Source organism: Lotus japonicus, chromosome 3 (genome assembly GCF_012489685.1).
Source record: "Lotus japonicus ecotype B-129 chromosome 3, LjGifu_v1.2".
In the NCBI taxonomy this organism is placed as follows: Eukaryota; Viridiplantae; Streptophyta; class Magnoliopsida; order Fabales; family Fabaceae; genus Lotus; species Lotus japonicus.
In genome coordinates, this window is record NC_080043.1 from 33,327,228 (window position 1) to 33,345,785 (window position 18,558).

The following is an 18,558-nucleotide window of genomic DNA, read 5'->3' on the forward strand; positions in this document are numbered from 1 at the left end:
GGGACTCTTAGCTCATTTGAGAAATAATAGCATTGAAATTCAGTTATATTTTCTCTCGCTAAGCGGTTAGAGTTCCTCTCTCTAAGCATTCACATCGCTTTCTTTACACTTTGGGTACTACCTTCCCTATCTATGTTCTAGCACGAAACACATAAAAATACCCAATATATGCTAAAAACATCCTAAAATGACTAAGAATATCAATAATGCATGAAATAAGATTAAAGTGTCCTAAAAATATCAAAATATGATCATTAACCACACAAACTTCATGGAAAAGAAACAAAAAAACTAGCCTCAAACTGGGGTCATCACACCCCTATACTCAACAACAACTTGTCCTCAAGCGTAAAAACAAGATAGCTTGTCCTCAAGCACACAACACTCTAAGTCAGATGCAAGCACAAACTTTCCAAACACAAGATACATGAGATGAGATTCTCAAAATAGTTCATGCTAACAGTCAAGTGAAGAGATTAAATGACCTTCAATAGATGTAAATGAGAATTACAAAGACTACCAAGATTGAGGGTTTTACAATCAATTCCTAACTCCCCCAACCCCATATTGGGAATCCACTAATAATGGCCACCAGTCTTTTTGCTATGAGCAAGCACACATATGACAATCCTTTCTTCTTTATTTCCCTTTTTTAGGCAATCCACTTCTCAATTGGGAGACATAGTTAAGAACTAGCCTCAAACCCTGGACATCAGTGATAAAGGTAGATATTAGCAGGTGGAGGCAGTGGTGGTAGAAACGACGGTGGTGATGTAATGCCCAAATTTCTCAACTGAGGAATCACATTAGTAACATAACAAAGTCTAAGGACTATTTTGCAAATCCTAAAACACAAGGGTATTTTTTTTTGAAAACAAACTAAACACTTCCACCATAGGGTTTTAAACATAACATAGCCTTTATTAACCAACCCGTTCCCGACATAGAGTAATAGTTACTTACAATATCATAAGCAGAGTTCAAAGTAAGTGCGCACACTTAAACAGTGGCGGAAACAAGGTTTTAGTAATAGAGTTTTCAGATGACGAAGAAGACTCAAAACATAAACTACTAAAAGAAAACCAAACAACTTCTTCCATCTTGCTCCGTCGTTTACTATCCCTCCTCCATCTCATGCATGACTAAACATCGTCGGAAGGCTCTTCATCGCCTAATAGTGGCGCCCAAACAACAAGTAGCAAACATAAAAGGTTAACTCCATGCAATTACCACATATAAAAGAGAAAACATGTTATTCAAATTTAATTATATAACATGATAATTAAACTAACAACTTATATCAAGTTAAATGATGAACCATTGAACAACATAGCATCAAACCAAATATCATTATAATCGAACGTTAGTGTCCTATAATGCGACTATATGCTAGTACCGATATGGATCGATCAATGACCTCTCGCAAGACGAGACATACATGGAACGATAACCACAGAACTGCCACTTAATATCACCCATGATAGACGGGACAAACGGAGAATGATAACTCCTGAATTCCACTTAATAACGCTCTTGATAGACGGGACAGTCGTGTGGAAAGAAACTACTCCATTGCCACTTTTCAGCCTTATATGCCAACATCAATCAACAATTTCCAATCCAATAGTCATGTCAGAGTAACCACATGTTATTCATAATCTGAACAAAACATAAATCAATTTAAATGCATACTAACTCATTTCCATATTTCAACATAACAACAGTCAGAGTATCAATAATAACCAATGGTCGAAGCCCCAGAAAACAGAGTCGCATGTCTCTATTGTTTAACAATGGCCGAAGCCTCAGAGAACATTTGACACAAGCCTCAAAAACAGTCAACATAAGCAAGCATACAACATTGCAAGCATACCAATATTTCAATCAAACGCCAATCAAATTAAACACCTTCATCTCAAACGCAAGCAGCGTGATTTAAAACATGCAAGACTTGAAGAAGCTTCTAAACCGAATTATCCTTACCTTCGTGAGTAGAAGTAGTGCATGGAAGTTGCGAACCTAAAATAAGGAAACACAGTCTTATAAAAAAAACTCCACACGAAGCGAACAATTGTAAAACTAAACCTAGTTCGCGCCTAGTCCCTAAGCAAACGCGAGAAAGAAAATGATCTCCCCCCCCCCCTCAATGGTGCTCGCGGCCACCCCCTAGAAATAGAGCTTCCCAAATTTTTTCGATTTAATTTAATTCCTAGGCAATCTTAGGTGATATCTAGGTCAGGGAAACTCGCAGAAAAATTTAAGGACTTGAAATGTGAAATAGGAGTACTTTGGTCAAGATTTAATGATTAAAATCTCAAAGTCGATATTTTTCGAAATATATTTTGAATAACAATAAACAAGGCCCTTAGCAACAACTAATCTCAAGGGCACTAAGCAAGATCAAGAATTTTTGAATCAAAAAGCAAAGTAGAGGTAAAAATGGGTTTCAGGCTTAAAACTCAGATCTACGGCGACTCGGTGGAAATCCGAGTGCACCGACGATGAATATAGCATGTTGAGTTAGTAGGGAAGGTAGTTGAAAAGAAAATTCAAAGCTATCAGACATTTTGACATATTGCTCCAAACTTTGAGCACAGAAAGACATAGAAAGAACCCAATAGAAAGTAGAAACAGAGGTAAGGATGATGAAGGTTACCTCGGTGCCGATCCAAAGAAACTGAAATCAAGACGATCGGGCAAGGAATGAAAAAGCTATGATCCTCTCTCTCTCTCTCTAAGCTGCGGTCACTTTCGGGAGAAAATGAGAAAATTATCATTTTTTCGCTTTTTACAGGTGAGGGGAAAATCCGAAAAATCGAGATTTTGCGGTTCTGGTCGTTTTGGTACTTTCATCTGCTGATTTTAAGTGAGTATTTGACAACAGAATGCCAAAACTCAGAACGAGGTTCTTTTAATTGAAGAAAACGTCTCAAACAATGTATGGGTCGATTTACGTCGAAAAACTACTTTTCGCTGTCGACGTCAGATGAAGAAACTTCCTTCTGAAGAAATGTCACAAACGTCGAAAGGAATGAGACAAAGCGGATGGAAAATTCGTTAGAAGCTCCGAATAGAGAAACTCTTCATTCAGGGTCTTAATTAAAGTCCTTGAGAAGTTATAGTCTAGCTTCGACGGACCTCCGGGAAGCAAAACCTAACGTGCGTACAGTCCAGGGTTTCGTATTGGAATACTAATAATGATAAAATTACTAAATGCTCTAGGAGCGGATATAGCCTTCTTCGGACACTCTGGACCTAAGTCGGGTGTGAATATGGCTCGTGCTATCAAACAAAATGACTATAATGTCATCCTTAAACATACTGTGAACTTTCGTCTTCCTAACACTTGTCAAAACACCAAACACATAGTCAAGTTCCTCTCACGCTTACACAGAATCCTATGCGTGAGTTGGAAATTAAATAATTATTTAATTCTAAAATCCCGGGTCTTACAGGTGGCAGTGGGAGCGATGATGGCGGTGGAGGTCACAGTAGTGGCCGTGATGGTGGCGACGACGGTGGAAGTGGAAATTGTGGTGTTGGAGGATGATGGTGGTAGTGAAGGCGGTAGGGGTGGCAGTGGTGGAGGGTGGTGTTGGTGATGGTAGAAGTGGTGGTGGTTGTGGAGGTAGCAATGGCGGTAATGGCGATGAAGGAGCTGACAAAGGACGAAGGGTGCTAGCGGTGAAGGTAGCAACAGTGGTGGCAACAACGGATATGGTGTGGTGGTGGCGACGATGGAGGGTGGTGGCAGTGGAGTTGGTTGTGGGGGTGGGGAGGTAGCGGTGGTGGTGGTGGCAGTGGAGGTGATGCCAGTGAAGTGGTGGAGGGTGGTGGCGGTAGATGATGGTAGTGATGTTTGATGACCCTGTTTTAGTAGTGTTTTTAGGGTCATTTCTTTGGTTGTTTTGAGTCTTTTTGTTGAGTCTCATGTAGTGTTTCATGCATTCTCATGCATTTTTATTCTTTTCTTTAGTCTTTATTTTGTTTTGGTAATTTAGTAGTTTTATAGGTAGTTTTCTTGCATTTTAAGTAAAGATTAGGACTTGCATGGTTTTGTTGTGTTTTATGAAGGACCTCTTGTGCTAATGAGCTCTTGGAGCTTCTAGAATCTTCCTTGATTTGTTGGTTAGGTTTGGAGAGCAGAAACTGAAGGAGAAAGAAGGCCAAGAAGCATGGAATTGATGAAAAACTTAAAGAGGATTGAAAAGAGGAGTTTCAGAAGCCAAAAAGTCCTTTTCAGGCGAGCTTAAGCGCCTAGGCGCTGGGAATGGGCGCCTAGGCGCCAATAGGGTCAGAGGCATGTTTTTTTCAACATGCAATTGGCGCTCAGGCGCTCTGAATTGGCGCCTGAGCGCCCAGTTTCGTTCATTTTGCCTATAAATAAGGCTTAGGCCAATTTCTTTGATACATTTGGACATTTTACTCATTTTTTATCAAGTTTGAGAGCTGAGGAGAACTTTGGGGCCAAGGGAGGCTTCCAACTTGTATTTCTTCTCAGGTTTTCTTTACATTTCCTTTATGAATTCACTAGCCATGAGTGGCTAGTTTATTTTTTTGCTTTGGGTTAAGAGATTCTATGAAATTTTAGTTTGTAAATCCTATCTCTATGCATGAGTCTTGATTCAATCTTGTATTTCAATTCCTTATTGCATGTTTAGCTTTGGTGCACCTTTGCTATAGGCTAGATTATAATCAAATGGAAATTTCTTATGATTTAGGGACATGAATTGGAATAGATCCTTCTATACTTGCTTCTAGGCATAGAGTGAGGGTAGGGTTTTGTTGGCCTGATTATACATGATATTATACCTCTTATGAATGATTAAGTACACAAGGAATTGGGCTTAACTTTCAATTTGAGAGAATTACTTTTGTGAGGAATCAACTAGTAAGTACATAGGCTATATCAACAAGAGTTAAATCAAGGATTCACATGCATAGGATAGGTGGACTAAAATGGATTAGATGATCAACAACCCGAGGCAATTTTCCATCATTTGTTATTTACATCATTTTCAACATTGCTCTTCTGCAAATCTTTTGTCTAAATCAACCAAAATCAATTTCTAAATTTTACTGTTTTAAGAACTTGCAAACTTTACGCTTAAATCAACAATTCTCACTCACAATCCCTGTGGTTCGATATTTTAAAACCCGGAGGTATTCGTACACTTGCGAATTGACCAACAAGTTTTTGGCGCCGTTGCCGGGGATTGTTTGTGGTTTTCGGTTTAAGTTAAAGAGTTTTTTTGTTTGTTTTACTAAGCATTGCATTGAATAGGTGTTACTAACCTTTTCTCTGTTTTTGTGATTTCAGTTTATGCACAGTAGGCTTGGCACGGATCCATTGCTGTTTGATCCGGAGCCTGAACGTACTCTTCGCTGTCGTCGAGCCCAGCAAAGGCTTGAAGCCATGGCTGCTCAAATGACGGAAGAGGAGATGCAAGCCCACATTGAAGAAAGAGTGAATGAGGCTCTTGCTCAAAGACTTCAAGAGCAAGAATTGGAGAATGTCAATCGTTCTCTTAGAGACCTCACCTCGGCTGCCATGAGCTACGATTATCCGGGCAGCATAGTTTCCCCCGATGGCACGGGAAACTTTGAGCTGAGGCCGGCATTCATCAACTTGGTGAGCCAAAATCAGTATGGTGGAGGTGCTCTTGAAGATCCTCATGCACACATGGAGCGGTTTATCCGCAATTGCAACACCTACAGAGTTCAGAATGTTTCAGCGGACACCATCCGCTTGAGGTTATTCCCTTTTTCATTGAGGGATACTGCTGAAGAGTGGTTGAATTCACAGCCCCAAGGTAGCATTACATCTTGGGAAGACTTGGCTGAGAAGTTCACCACAAGGTTTGTTCCAAGAGCCCTCTTGAGGAAGCTCAAGAACGACATCATGACTTTTGCTCAATCCACCGACGAGAATCTCTATGAAGCTTGGGAGAGGTTCAAGAAGCTCTTGAGGAGGTGTCCTCAACATAACCTTACTCAAGCTGAGCAAGTAGCAAAGTTCTATGATGGTCTCCAATATTCTTCGAGGTTTGGCTTGGATGCGGCTTCAAGTGGAGAGTTCGATGCCTTACTTCCACAAGTGGGGTATGAGTTGATTGAAAAGATGGCTATAAGAGCCATGAACTCTAGTAATGATCGCCAAGCCCGAAGAGGAGTCCTTGAGGTTGAAGCTTATGATCAACTTATGGCCTCCAACAAGCAACTCTCCAAGCAAATGAATGAGATTCAAAATCAAATGAAGACCACCAAGATTGGTGGTCGAGTTGCCAAGGCGGAGTGTGTGACTTGTGGAGGGCCACATGACAGCGAAGAATGCACAGAGACTAGACCGGAGGAGGAAGTGAAGGCTATGGGTCAAGCTCGGAATGACCCATTTTCAAATACTTACAATCCAGGATGGAGGAATCACCCTAATTTTTCTTGGAGGCAAGGTAATAATGGGCAAGGAAGTGGTTTTCAAAGACAATTTCCTAGCCAAGGATTCCAAGGCCAAAGCTCAAGACAACCTCAAGAGCGAGGAGAAGGTGAAGGTAGTGGTTCCAAGAAGAGCTTAGAAGAGTTGGTGGAAACTTTCATCAACCGGACGGAGAATAATTACAAGAATCAAGAGGCGGCTATCAAGAATCTTGAGAATCAATTTGGCCAGCTGGCCAAGCAAATAGCCGAGAGACCTCAAGGTAAATTTCCTTCCGACAGTATCCCCAATCCTAAGCAAGAAAATGCCTCTGTTGTAGCCACTAGAAGTGGGAGAGTGATGAATGAATTGAAGAAACAAACAGAGGGAGAAAAGAGAGAGGAGATAGTGGGAGGAGAAGTAGTTGTACCTATTAAGGTGAGAGAGGAAGTTTATCTTACTCCTGAAACTAGCAAGGTTTCGTTCCCTAAAGCATTGGCTAAGAAGAGCTTAGATAAAAAGTTTTCAAAATTTGTTGATGTTTTCAAAAAGCTCCACATTAGTATTCCTTTTGCCGATGCTTTGGAACAAATGCCTATATATGCTAAGTTTATGAAGGATATTCTGCATAAGAGAAGAAGATTGAAGGGAGTAGATGAGACGGTGTTGATGACGGAGGAATGTAGTGCCATTTTGCAGCGGAAGATGCCTAAGAAAAGAAGGGACCCCGGAAGTTTCACTATTCCGGTCGAAATTGAAGGCATGGCGGATGTGGAAGCCTTGTGTGATCTTGGAGCGAGCATCAATTTGATGCCGCTCACCATGTTTGAGAGGCTTAACCTAGGAGAGGTTACTCCAACCATGCTCTCCTTGCAAATGGCAGATCGATCCCTCAAGACTCCATATGCGATATTGGAGGATGTAATGGTGCGGGTGGACAAGTATGTGTTCCCCGTGGACTTTGTTGTGCTTGATATGGAGGAGGATGAGAAGATTCCTCTCATTCTTGGTCGACCTTTCTTAGCTACTGGTAGAGCTAAGATTGACGTTGACAAGGGTCACCTCATTCTCCGTGTTGGTAAGGAAAAGGTACGGTTTTCTGTTTTTAATCCTATGATTGAGACTAACCATGACAATGACTTTGTCTGTGATGTGATTAGAAGCAGGTCGGAGGTTTCGGAAGAGATCCCCAAAGTTAATGCCCAAATTGATGAGTTCCATCCGGCTCTCATCAAGCTTGTTAATGGTAACAAGTATGGGGGGGTCCAAGTACGAGAACTTGCATGCTCATATGGTGAAGTTTACCCAAGCTAGCACCCTTGCTAAGATTGAGGGTGTTTCAAGTGATGAAGTGAAGATTAAACTCTTCCCTCATTCTTTGACGAGGGAGGCTAGAGCTTGGTTTGATGAGCAAGAGGACATAGCCTCATGGGAGGATTTACTCCAGAGGTTTTGTGCAAGGTTTCTTTCTTGCACTTGTGGTAAGTTAATCAATGGAAAGGAATTTCCTTCCTAACACCATCGGAAGGAGAGTCCACCTAGGACTATAACCTAGGGCTAAATGGGAGACAACCCATTCTTTTTATTTTATTATTTCCTATCTTTTAATTTTGTAGTATTTTAGGTGTTTAATTTCAAAAAAAAAGAAAAAAAGTAAAAAATTTTGTAGAAAAAACTGGGTTGAGCGCCTAGGCGCCAATTCATGGGCGCCTAGGCGCCAATTAGTGGCAGAGGCACTGCCTCTGTATCTGGCACGAGCGCCTGAGCGTTCCCCATGAGCGCTCGAGCGCTCCTATACGTTGTTTCTGCCAGATTTTGGGTTTTAAAACCCCAACCTTTTAGTTTCCCACTCTTAATTCCCAGTCTCCCATAAAAAACGCACCCCACTCTCTCCATACCCCATTTCCACTTCTCATTTCTCACTTGCACACACATTGGCTCTTCCTTTTACTTCAAAGTTCTGCATTGCATCAAGTCTATTCCACTTGCACCCACTCACTCTCAAGTCAAGGTAAGTATCATTTTCCACTTTCCTTCATCATAGTTCATGAGTTTGGCAATGCATGCTTCTTTTGGGTAAGGGTGAGTGAATTTGTGTTAGTGCAAGTTGGGTTTGGGTTGTATTTGTTCATTATGGGTTGATTTTGTGCTTAATTAGAAAGGGGTTGTGAATTTGTGAGGAATGGGTAGTTAGGATTTTGTGGATTAGTTTAGTTTAGCTTTTGCTTATAAGGTGTTTGATAGAATGCCTCAATGGGTTCTCTTAGTCGATTTTTGCCGGAGTGCTTGTGGTTGTTTTTCTCTCTTTGCCAAAATCACTAAGAAACTTGTTGGGTGCTCTTAGGTTGTTCTATTTTTGTGTTTGTACAAAGTTTCTCCTCTCATTTCTTTTTATTTTCGAACTAACATTTCTAACATTTGTGGCTTGTGTATGGGCTAACAATTTTGCAGATGCCTGTAAAAAGAGCAAGAACCAACACAAGAGCTGCAGCTTCTTCCTCCACCTCCCGGAGTTTTGATCGCTCCCGCTTCCTATCAGCGATTAAGGAGGAGTTTTACCGAGCTCACCTAGCACACAAGGAGTGTGTGAAGGAGCGGGGAGTTTTGTATCGGGAGGGAAGGAGAGACCTCTTGGGCATGCAAGAAGCCATGGAGATTAGGAGGTGGAAGAATTGGGTCAACCCCATTCAGTTCGCTTGTGAGGTCATGGTTAGGGAGTTCTACGTGAACACCTACTGTGAGAATCAAGAGGACAGGTCCAGGCCACCGGTGAATTCATCTTGGTTCAGGGGAGATGTGATTGATTACAATCCAGCAGTCATTCGCAGGCATCTTGGCCTCCTCACGGAGGAGCAAGAGAAGGAGCTTTTCCCCGAGAAGGCCACTTATCATGAGCTCTTAGAGGAGAAGTCACCGGAGATCTTGGAAGACATGAAGGCAGTGATTGTTAGGCCTGGGCGGGACTGGGAAGCAGTTGAAGATGAGATCATTTTTGTGAGAAGGAAGGATATGACGCCGCTGGCTAGAGTTTGGGCTGAATTTTTGCAGGATTCCCTCATTCCTAGCTCTAACAAGTCTGAAGTTAGAGAGGTTACATTGGTTGCTATCTATTGCATCGTGAGAGGTTATCCTATGGATGTGGCTACCATCATTGCTGGTCGGATTTATTCCCTTTACAACATGAGTAAAGACAAACATCGGCCCATCTTTCCTCACTTGATTTGCTCTTTGATTCATGCGGTGAGGGACAGAGCTAGGAGGCCAGTCCATGTTATTGAGAAGAGGTTGCCTGTGGCACCTCTACTCAGTAAGGAGAGGATCGCTCAACTTTATAAGGAATGGACGGCAAGGATGCCTCAAGAGGAGGAAGAGGAAGAAGAAGAGGAGGAAGAAGAAAATGTTGAGGTGGTGAATGAGGTGGTTACTCCACCACGTGCTGACCCTTCTCCTGCTTGGATGGAGGCCTCTTTCGGGCGGATGTTTTTGAGGCAAGATCGCCTACACAGGGATCTTGATCTCCATTGGAGGGGAGGTAGCACATCAGACATCAGGTATAATGGGCCCTTGGATTTTAATACCTTGGAGCAGGGGATGATAGACTTGAGTTTGATGCATGATGCCGGTGTTCATCCGGATTATGGCGATAGAAGGGGTGACCATGACCCCATGGAGTGACTATGTTGAGGTATCTCTACTCTTAGTTTAGGTCATGCATTTTTAGCATATTTTCAATTTGTAGATTTTGTTTTCTTTTGATCATGCATTGTTTTAGCTGGTCTTGTTTTTATTTTTGGGTCTTTACTTCCCTATACTCACATGCTTTTAGCTATAGATTTGCTTCCCTACTTGTGCTGTTTTTGAAAATGCTTTGTGAATACTTGTTGTTGTTTTTGGGGATGAGTGATTGCATGTTGGGGAAGAGAGGAGGAGACTTCGGTCTTCCGAGTGTTTATTGAGAAAGGAGTCGAGGTGAGTCCATTAAGGGTCTATCTTTGACCCTTCACCAGAAAAATTCCCTGGAGGATCCTGACTCACTTGCAATTCTTGGTTCTGCGTTAATTTCACTCATAGTGTGCTTTGTGATTCTTGCTTTATTCTGGAGACTTGTAGGATTTCTTGAGATTCTGATGTTGTTGTTTGAACATTGTCCTTAGTTGTCCCATTTGAGCCTTATTGGAGATTTTGTTGTAGCCAAGTTTTTGGGACGGATGTTTGGTTGGAATATTGGGGAATGATGGTCCTTGTTGTGTTGTATGGAGCTGGAAAAATGAGAAATAGTCTCTTGCCCCAAAAAGAAAAATCAGTGAAGAAAAAGGGGAAAGAAAAAGAACTCCTAAACAAAAGTTGGAGTTGGAAAAAAGGAAAAAAGAGTTTGAAAAGGGGGTGCAAGAGACTTGTGCTAAAGTATTTGTTGTGAAAAGCTCCGGGGTTAACAGAAGAGGACCACACTCAATGTGCTTGAAAGCCTAGTTTTCCCTTAGGGACCAACCACCATCATGCTTTACCTAGCCAATGTTTCAACCCTTTTGGAAGTCTCTTTGAATAGTTGCTTGTTTGATCTTTGTTGCTATTGAGTGAATGACATTCAGGATCTATGAACTTGTTTGTGTGCTCAGTGCACTAAATGAACATCTTGTCCTAGGATTTTTAGTTCTATATGCTTCTCATGAATGGACTCTACACTCTTCTCTTTTCAAAAGATGCATGAAGTAGGTTGTCGAGTCTTTCTCTTGAAACTAACTGTGATTACTTTGTCCCCCTGTTTTTGTGAAGTATTCCTTGTTGAGAGCACTTGTGTGGGAGCATTTCTTGCGCTTGAGGGCAAGCGAGTGTTATTCACGCTCGAGGACGAGCTGTCGTTGAGTATAGTGGTGTGATGACCCTGTTTTAGTAGTGTTTTTAGGGTCATTTCTTTGGTTGTTTTGAGTCTTTTTGTTGAGTCTCATGTAGTGTTTCATGCATTCTCATGCATTTTTATTCTTTTCTTTAGTCTTTATTTTGTTTTGGTAATTTAGTAGTTTTATAGGTAGTTTCCTTGCATTTTAAGTAAAGATTAGGACTTGCATGGTTTTGTTGTGTTTTATGAAGGACCTCTTGTGCTAATGAGCTCTTGGAGCTTCTAGAATCTTCCTTGACTTGTTGGTTAGGTTTGGAGAGCAGAAACTGAAGGAGAAAGAAGACCAAGAAGCATGGAATTGATGAAGAACTTAAAGAGGATTGAAAAGAGGAGTTTCAGAAGCCAAAAAGTCCTTTTCAGGCGAGCTTAAGCGCCTAGGCGCTGGGAATGGGCGCCTAGGCGCCAATAGGGTCAGAGGCATGTTTTTTCAACATGCAATTGGCGCTCAGGCGCTCTGAATTGGCGCCTGAGCGCCCAGTTTCGTTCATTTTGCCTATAAATAAGGCTTAGGCCAATTTCTTTGATACATTTGGACATTTTACTCATTTTTGATCAAGTTTGAGAGCTGAGGAGAACTTTGGGGCCAAGGGAGGCTTCCAACTTGTATTTCTTCTCAGGTTTTCTTTACATTTCCTTTATGAATTCACTAGCCATGAGTGGCTAGTTTACTTTTTTGCTTTGGGTTAAGAGATTCTATGAAATTTTAGTTTGTAAATCCTATCTCTATGCATGAGTCTTGATTTAATCTTGTATTTCAATTCCTTATTGCATGTTTAGCTTTGGTGCACCTTTGCTATAGGCTAGATTATAATCAAATGGAAATTTCTTATGATTTAGGGACATGAATTGGAATAGATCCTTCTATACTTGCTTCTAGGCATAGAGTGAGGGTAGGGTTTTGTTGGCCTGATTATACATGATATTATACCTCTTATGAATGATTAAGTACACAAGGAATTGGGCTTAACTTTCAATTTGAGAGAATTACTTTTGTGAGGAATCAACTAGTAAGTACATAGGCTATATCAACAAGAGTTAAATCAAGGATTCACATGCATAGGATAGGTGGACTAAAATGGATTAGATGATCAACAACCCGAGGCAATTTTCCATCATTTGTTATTTACATCATTTTCAACTTTGCTCTTCTGCAAATCTTTTGTCTAAATCAACCAAAATCAATTTCTAAATTTTACTGTTTTAAGAACTTGCAAACTTTAGGCTTAAATCAACAATTCTCACTCACAATCCCTGTGGTTCGATATTTTAAAACCCGGAGGTATTCGTACACTTGCGAATTGACCAACAATGTTACATGTCATTAAAAATGAAAACCATATCACAAAATCATATTTTGTGGTTTTAAAAACTAGACCAAAACTGTTTTGAAATTAAGTTAAAATTTTATTTCATCTTCATTTTTGCCATACATTTTTATTTTCAAAATTACATTTGAAAATGATAAACTGAAATACTGGCATCCACCCCGAACGAGCCTTGAAATTTATGGTAACATGTTTTTCAAAAGTCGTTCTTATTTTTAACGTTGTAAGATATATCTCATCTCAAGATTTTTTCTTTCGAAACACATTTACAAAGTTGTTTCTAAAACCTGTTTTTAAATACAAAAAGTTAAAACATAAATGCTTAATTCCACTTTAAGGCCCTGATGTTTCACAAATGTGCGGTTTGCATCCCCTGTGTTTAAAATGTGCAATCAACATCCCTCATGATTCCTGAACAATCTATTGAGGCCCTTCCGTTAAGTTCTGTCAGTTGAGTAAACGGAACTTGCTGACGGTGCGTTCATTAAATGACGTGGCCTCACCACGTGTATAATATATTTTGGCTTAATTGCAAATTTAGTCCCCCATGTTTACCAAAACCACGATTTTGGTCCTCCATAAAATGTAATGTTTGTAAAGAAAAACCTAAATTAAACCCTACCGTAAAAAATAAAAGCCCTAAAATTAAAATTCTCAAATCTAACCCAGACCCAAAACACCATGACTAAACCTTCAAAAAATTTCACGCAAAGGAAACAAAGGAATGCGATGGGAGTAGTAAATGAAAAAATACAAACCAATTGAGACCAAATCGAGAAACAGAAGAAGTGGTTCAAGCTCGGCGGTGCGAGATTCGAATTGGACCACCGATGTCACTGGATCGACGAAGAAGGGACGACAGTGGTAAGGCCAGGGGACAATCGAGCTCGGCCTCTCTCAGTTTACTTCTTCTTCTCCTTCCAGACCCAGATCCACAACCTCTTCTACTTTTTTGATGAAGAAGCACATGGATGAAGAATCAAATTGATGAAGCAAGGGACGTTTGATGAAAAAAACTAATGTCGCCCCCTTTCTCTGCGTTGATAGCATCATTTTCCCATCCTCTTATCTCAATCTTCTCGTACTTTTGGTGTTTGATGTTTTGTTTTGAGATGTTCAGTTGAGGAAGATGAAGATCAATTTTGTTACGAAGTTAATTAAGTTTGTGACAGATTATTTCCGTCACTAATTTGCTTTTTCATAATTAATGAATTTAATAATTCCGCTTTAAAAAAAATGGACCGTTAACGAGTTCTATTTAGTCAACTGACGGAACTTAACGGAAGAGCCTCAATAGATCGTTCTGGAATCATGAGGGATGTTAACCGCACATTTTAAACACAGGGGATGCAGACTGCACATTTGTGAAACATCAGGGGCTCAAAGTGGAATTATGCCAAAATATAAATAAAAAAACTTAGTTATTGGAGATTTTTATCAAATAGGAAAATCCATTCATCTTTGTAATTTTTTACCTTTTGTTTTAGATAATTATTGTTGTGAGCATCTCACAAATTATCTCAAAATTTTAGATTGTGTAAGCACATGATATAAATGATTGTATTTTTTTTTGAATGATTATATTTTTAATAAGTTAATTCTACTTAGACTTGATGCGAGAACAATACACTTATAAACATATCACCTACTATGTGTTTGGAGGCTACAATATAATTATAATTATTGAACTCTAGACCACTTAAATATAAATGTACTGACATGATTTCCCGGCACGAGTCAATAATCCTAAAAGTTTAAACTATTGTATAAATACATATAAATAATTACATTTATAACATGATCTAATAATCCAACCGGGTTCGACCCGAACCCGACCATGAGGTTTAGAAAGATAATTTCATAACAATATGGAAGGTGTATCGAAAAAAAAAAAGATATAGAAGGTGTGAAACACGTGAGGTGAGGTGCGAAGATGACAACCACGAGAAGTTATGAAAAACGAGTGACTCGGCACCACGACGTGACTGAGTTGCCCCCCTCACCCCTCTCTCGTTTGTATAGCGGTTGAAGCATTGTGCAAGCAGCACACTACACACAAACAGCACTGCTTTCTGGGCCCACGTAAAAAAGCAACAAAAATAAATTATTTTTTATTTATAATAAAAAAAACTGTGAAATCTTTTTCATCGCAAAATTTTAAATTTGGGACACTGATTTGGTCATATGGTCTCCACCTGGCACTGCACCCTTGTTCTATTGCATAATAATATAGGATTTCTATTCTGCTTTTATCCTTTTTTTTCTTCCTTATTGCCTTTCGTCTTCTTGATTAAGCATCCTTTGCTTGCAAGTTTTCCCATTATCTTGCTTTCCACATGTAACCGAAAAAAGTTTTCACATTATCTGCATTTCACTTTTGACCATTTTTGTCATTTTCAAATTTGTACATTGATCCTATTGCCCAAATTAGCTTTGTAAAATAGTTGTAGAAATAGTATTAACTACAAGGATATAAATATTTATTTAAACAAAATATGCATATATGGAAAATTTTAAAACTCTCTTGGAATAGTCTTCCTCTTGTGACCAATTTTTTTATGTCTTGGAATAGAATAAACTCAAATTTTTAAAGCAAATTTAAACCTCATTTTGTAAATATAATTCAATGGGGATTATAAAATATAAATAATTTAAAACTATTTTTAACGATAGAAATATGAATGTAAAGTTTTATTTTTAAATTGAATTTTTTAACTTTTTTTTTATTCAAATTATAGTTATTATTCTTAACATAAAAAATAAATTATTTATTTATAATCGTTTAGGCCAAATTGACACTGATTAACACTACCCCATAACTTATAAAAAAAAATAATAAGGCATAACTAAATACATTATAAATTTACTTCTAATTAGATTAGTAGGTGAAATCTATATATAGACTAGTGCAATTTTTTTTGGTACAATAGACTAACTAATACATTTAAATCTTTAAATAAAAATAACAATTCTACAAAAAAATCTAAATAATCTCAATGATTGGGGAAGCCGACCAAATCACCCGGGGAGAGGTTGAGGAGGAACGATAAAACTCCGATGAGGGGTGGTGAGATGAAGGTCTTGACAGCAGGGGCGTAGCCAGGAATTTCATTAGGGGGGACTAGGATGTAAAGGAATATAATTTGTATGAAAATTTCAATTCTTATCAAATAAAAAATTTGCCAAAAAAAACACATAGGTATTTTGGTGTGAACAAAAAATTAGTTTAAGTGCAAGACATATTTAATAAAAGCATAAAAAATATAAGATTAGTTTGGGTGAAAAAGATACTAACCGGCTCATAAGTATTTTAGTAAGAGGTGGTTGGACAAGTTGCTCTACGGTTTCACGAATCAAAGCATCAATATTGATTCTTTCTTGTTCAATTCTCAAAGCTTTTGAAGGAGGTGGTTGGACAAGTTGCTCTACGGTTGATTGTGTTGGTTGTCCAACTTCAAAGATATTTGAAACATTAATATCTATTGAAGTTGGTGAAACAAAGTGAAGGTTGTGCTTCTTCATCATCTCTCTCTTTTCTCTTAAAGTAAAAGTCAATCATTTTCTTCTTCGTCATTTTTCAAGCTAATAAAATAAATAATTTGAGTAAAACAATAAAGTTTAAATAAAACAATAGAATGTGCAAATAAAAAATGAATTATATAGTAATAAAGTTATCACTAGTGGAACAAAATTGATTATAATAACACAATACATGACTTTGATTATAACTTCGAAGTTCTTTCTATATTTAATCCTTTTCTTAACATTCAAATAAACAATTAACACTAACAAATTCATCAAAAAACAACAAATTAAAGCAATAACATAACAAGAAGGAAGCAACGAAAGCAAAAACTCTTTATTAAAGGCTAAATCTTAAAGGAGACTTTTTACAAACACTTGGTGTGCATATATTTTATCACTTTTTTTCAAGCAAAACACAAGCACCACAAATTCAATCTCATATAATCAGACCAATTAAGCAACAAAAAAGAGAATTAAACCAATAAATTTGAGTTTGAACACATGAAAATTTGAATATCCATAGAAAGTGATATATGAAAAAGTATTAGCAAGAAAGAAAGTAGATTATAGAGAGGTTCTAAATGTTATACCAGCAAAATCTCTTGTTCTTTCTCTTTGCTTTATTTGAGTTGTTTCTTCAATGTCATAAATCCAATGAGACAATGAAGTTTTATTCTCCTTGCCTTTGGCCTTTTCCCTTGTTTATTTCCTTTCTCTGTTCTTCCTGTTTCCTTACCACGCTTCTGTTTCTTTTTTAGATGGTAGTGTCTTTGTTTTAAATGAGTAATGATATATACACACCTCATTTTTTAAACACTTCATTTCCACCTCTTTTTATTTCTATCTCTCTTATCTTATCATCTATCACATCTCATATTTTCTCTCTCATACTTTTTCTTTTCTTCTTATCTCTCTCACCATTCCACCTCTCCACCTCAAAAGAGAGGTGTGGATGAAAAATTACTCGTTTTAAATTATATACTAGTGAGTGGACCCACATACATGTTATTAAAAGAAAAAAAATAGAAGAAGAAGTGCTCAGGTAGTCACGTGCAGCGGTGCAGTAACTGGATATATAAGAAAACAAAGGGTGCAATGTTGCCTTCCCTCTCACTCACGTGTTGTGTCCCATGGGGGTGACTAAATTCAGACTCAAATTTTTTTTTCCTTAGAAATGATTGGAAGCCAGGGGTGACTAAGCACAGGGAAGTCACCCCTGTGCTTCCGCCACTACGTGACAGTGTCCTGTTGTTCGTTGTGCTCGGGATTGTCCCTACGATGACATTCTGACGCTCAAGTTAGAATGTGGGTTAAGGACTGAGAAATGTGACAAATTAATGTGTACCTTATGTTCTCCAGACCCGACTTTTATAGAGTTTAGGATTGCGCGATTTGTAACACCCCTCTTTTCGTTATTAGGTTATTTATTATTTTATTTTAATTATTATACTATATGGTAATTTGATAATTTATGTGATTTAATTTGATGATTATTTGATTATGTGATTTAATTAGATGATAAGGTCATTAAGTGATTTTATTAAATAATTATGTGATATAGATAAATATGATTTTTGGATTTTATTGTGATATATGGAGTGGAGCCCGCTAAGATTACTAGTTTAGGGTTAGGAGTGATATAAGTAGAAGGAAAGAAAGAAAATTAGGATTAGAGAAGCAGCAGAACAGAGAAACACGTGAAAGGTGAAGAAGAGGAGAAAAGATGGAGAAAACCTAGAATTTGATCTTCAAGAAGAAAAGGGTCTATGAGGCTTTGTACTGGTGTCATAGAAGGTAAGGGTTTGAATTTACCTTGTATAATTGTAGAATAACAGAGGTTGAGTTTAACATGAAGGAACCCCCATCTTCTTTGAAAATTCAGAACTGAGAGATTGTGTTGAGTGTTAACATGTGGTAAGCAAAATTGATTTTGAGCGAAATTGAGGTTCTAGGGAAAATTGGGTTCGGTTATGTTCTGCCCGCAGATACCCTAACAGTCTGTGTTGTAGAGAGCATAACTCTCTATACAGAATTTCAAGTTGAGTGAAACCAATTTTGTATGAAAGCTAACTCATAGGGCTATGCTGGTAATATTTTCATAATTTTTCGATTGTTGGTTCAATACCAGAATCATTTGAAAGTTCATTCTGTTTCTGCCCGCAGACACCCTAGCAGCCTGTGCTATAGAGAGCATAACTCTCTCTACAGAATTCCGAATTGAGTGAAACCAATTTTGTATGAAAGCTAACTCATAGGGCTATATTGGGTAATATTTTCATAATTTTTGGATTGCTGGTTCAATACCAGAATTATCTGCAAGTTCACTCTGTTTTGCTCGCAGACACCCTAACAGCCTGTTCTGTAGAGAGCATAACTCTCTCTACAGAATTCCAAATTGG

General features: G+C 38.4%; 1 non-coding gene across 1 annotated transcript; it reads right to left on the reverse strand.

Moving 5' to 3' along the window:
• Positions 1-5,884: 5,884 nt before the first annotated feature.
• Positions 5,885-5,991, reverse strand: LOC130709604 (small nucleolar RNA R71). Its single transcript, XR_009010083.1, has one exon. It is a non-coding gene; the product is annotated as a small nucleolar RNA R71 (small nucleolar RNA).
• Between the last annotated feature and the right edge of the window lie 12,567 nt (positions 5,992-18,558).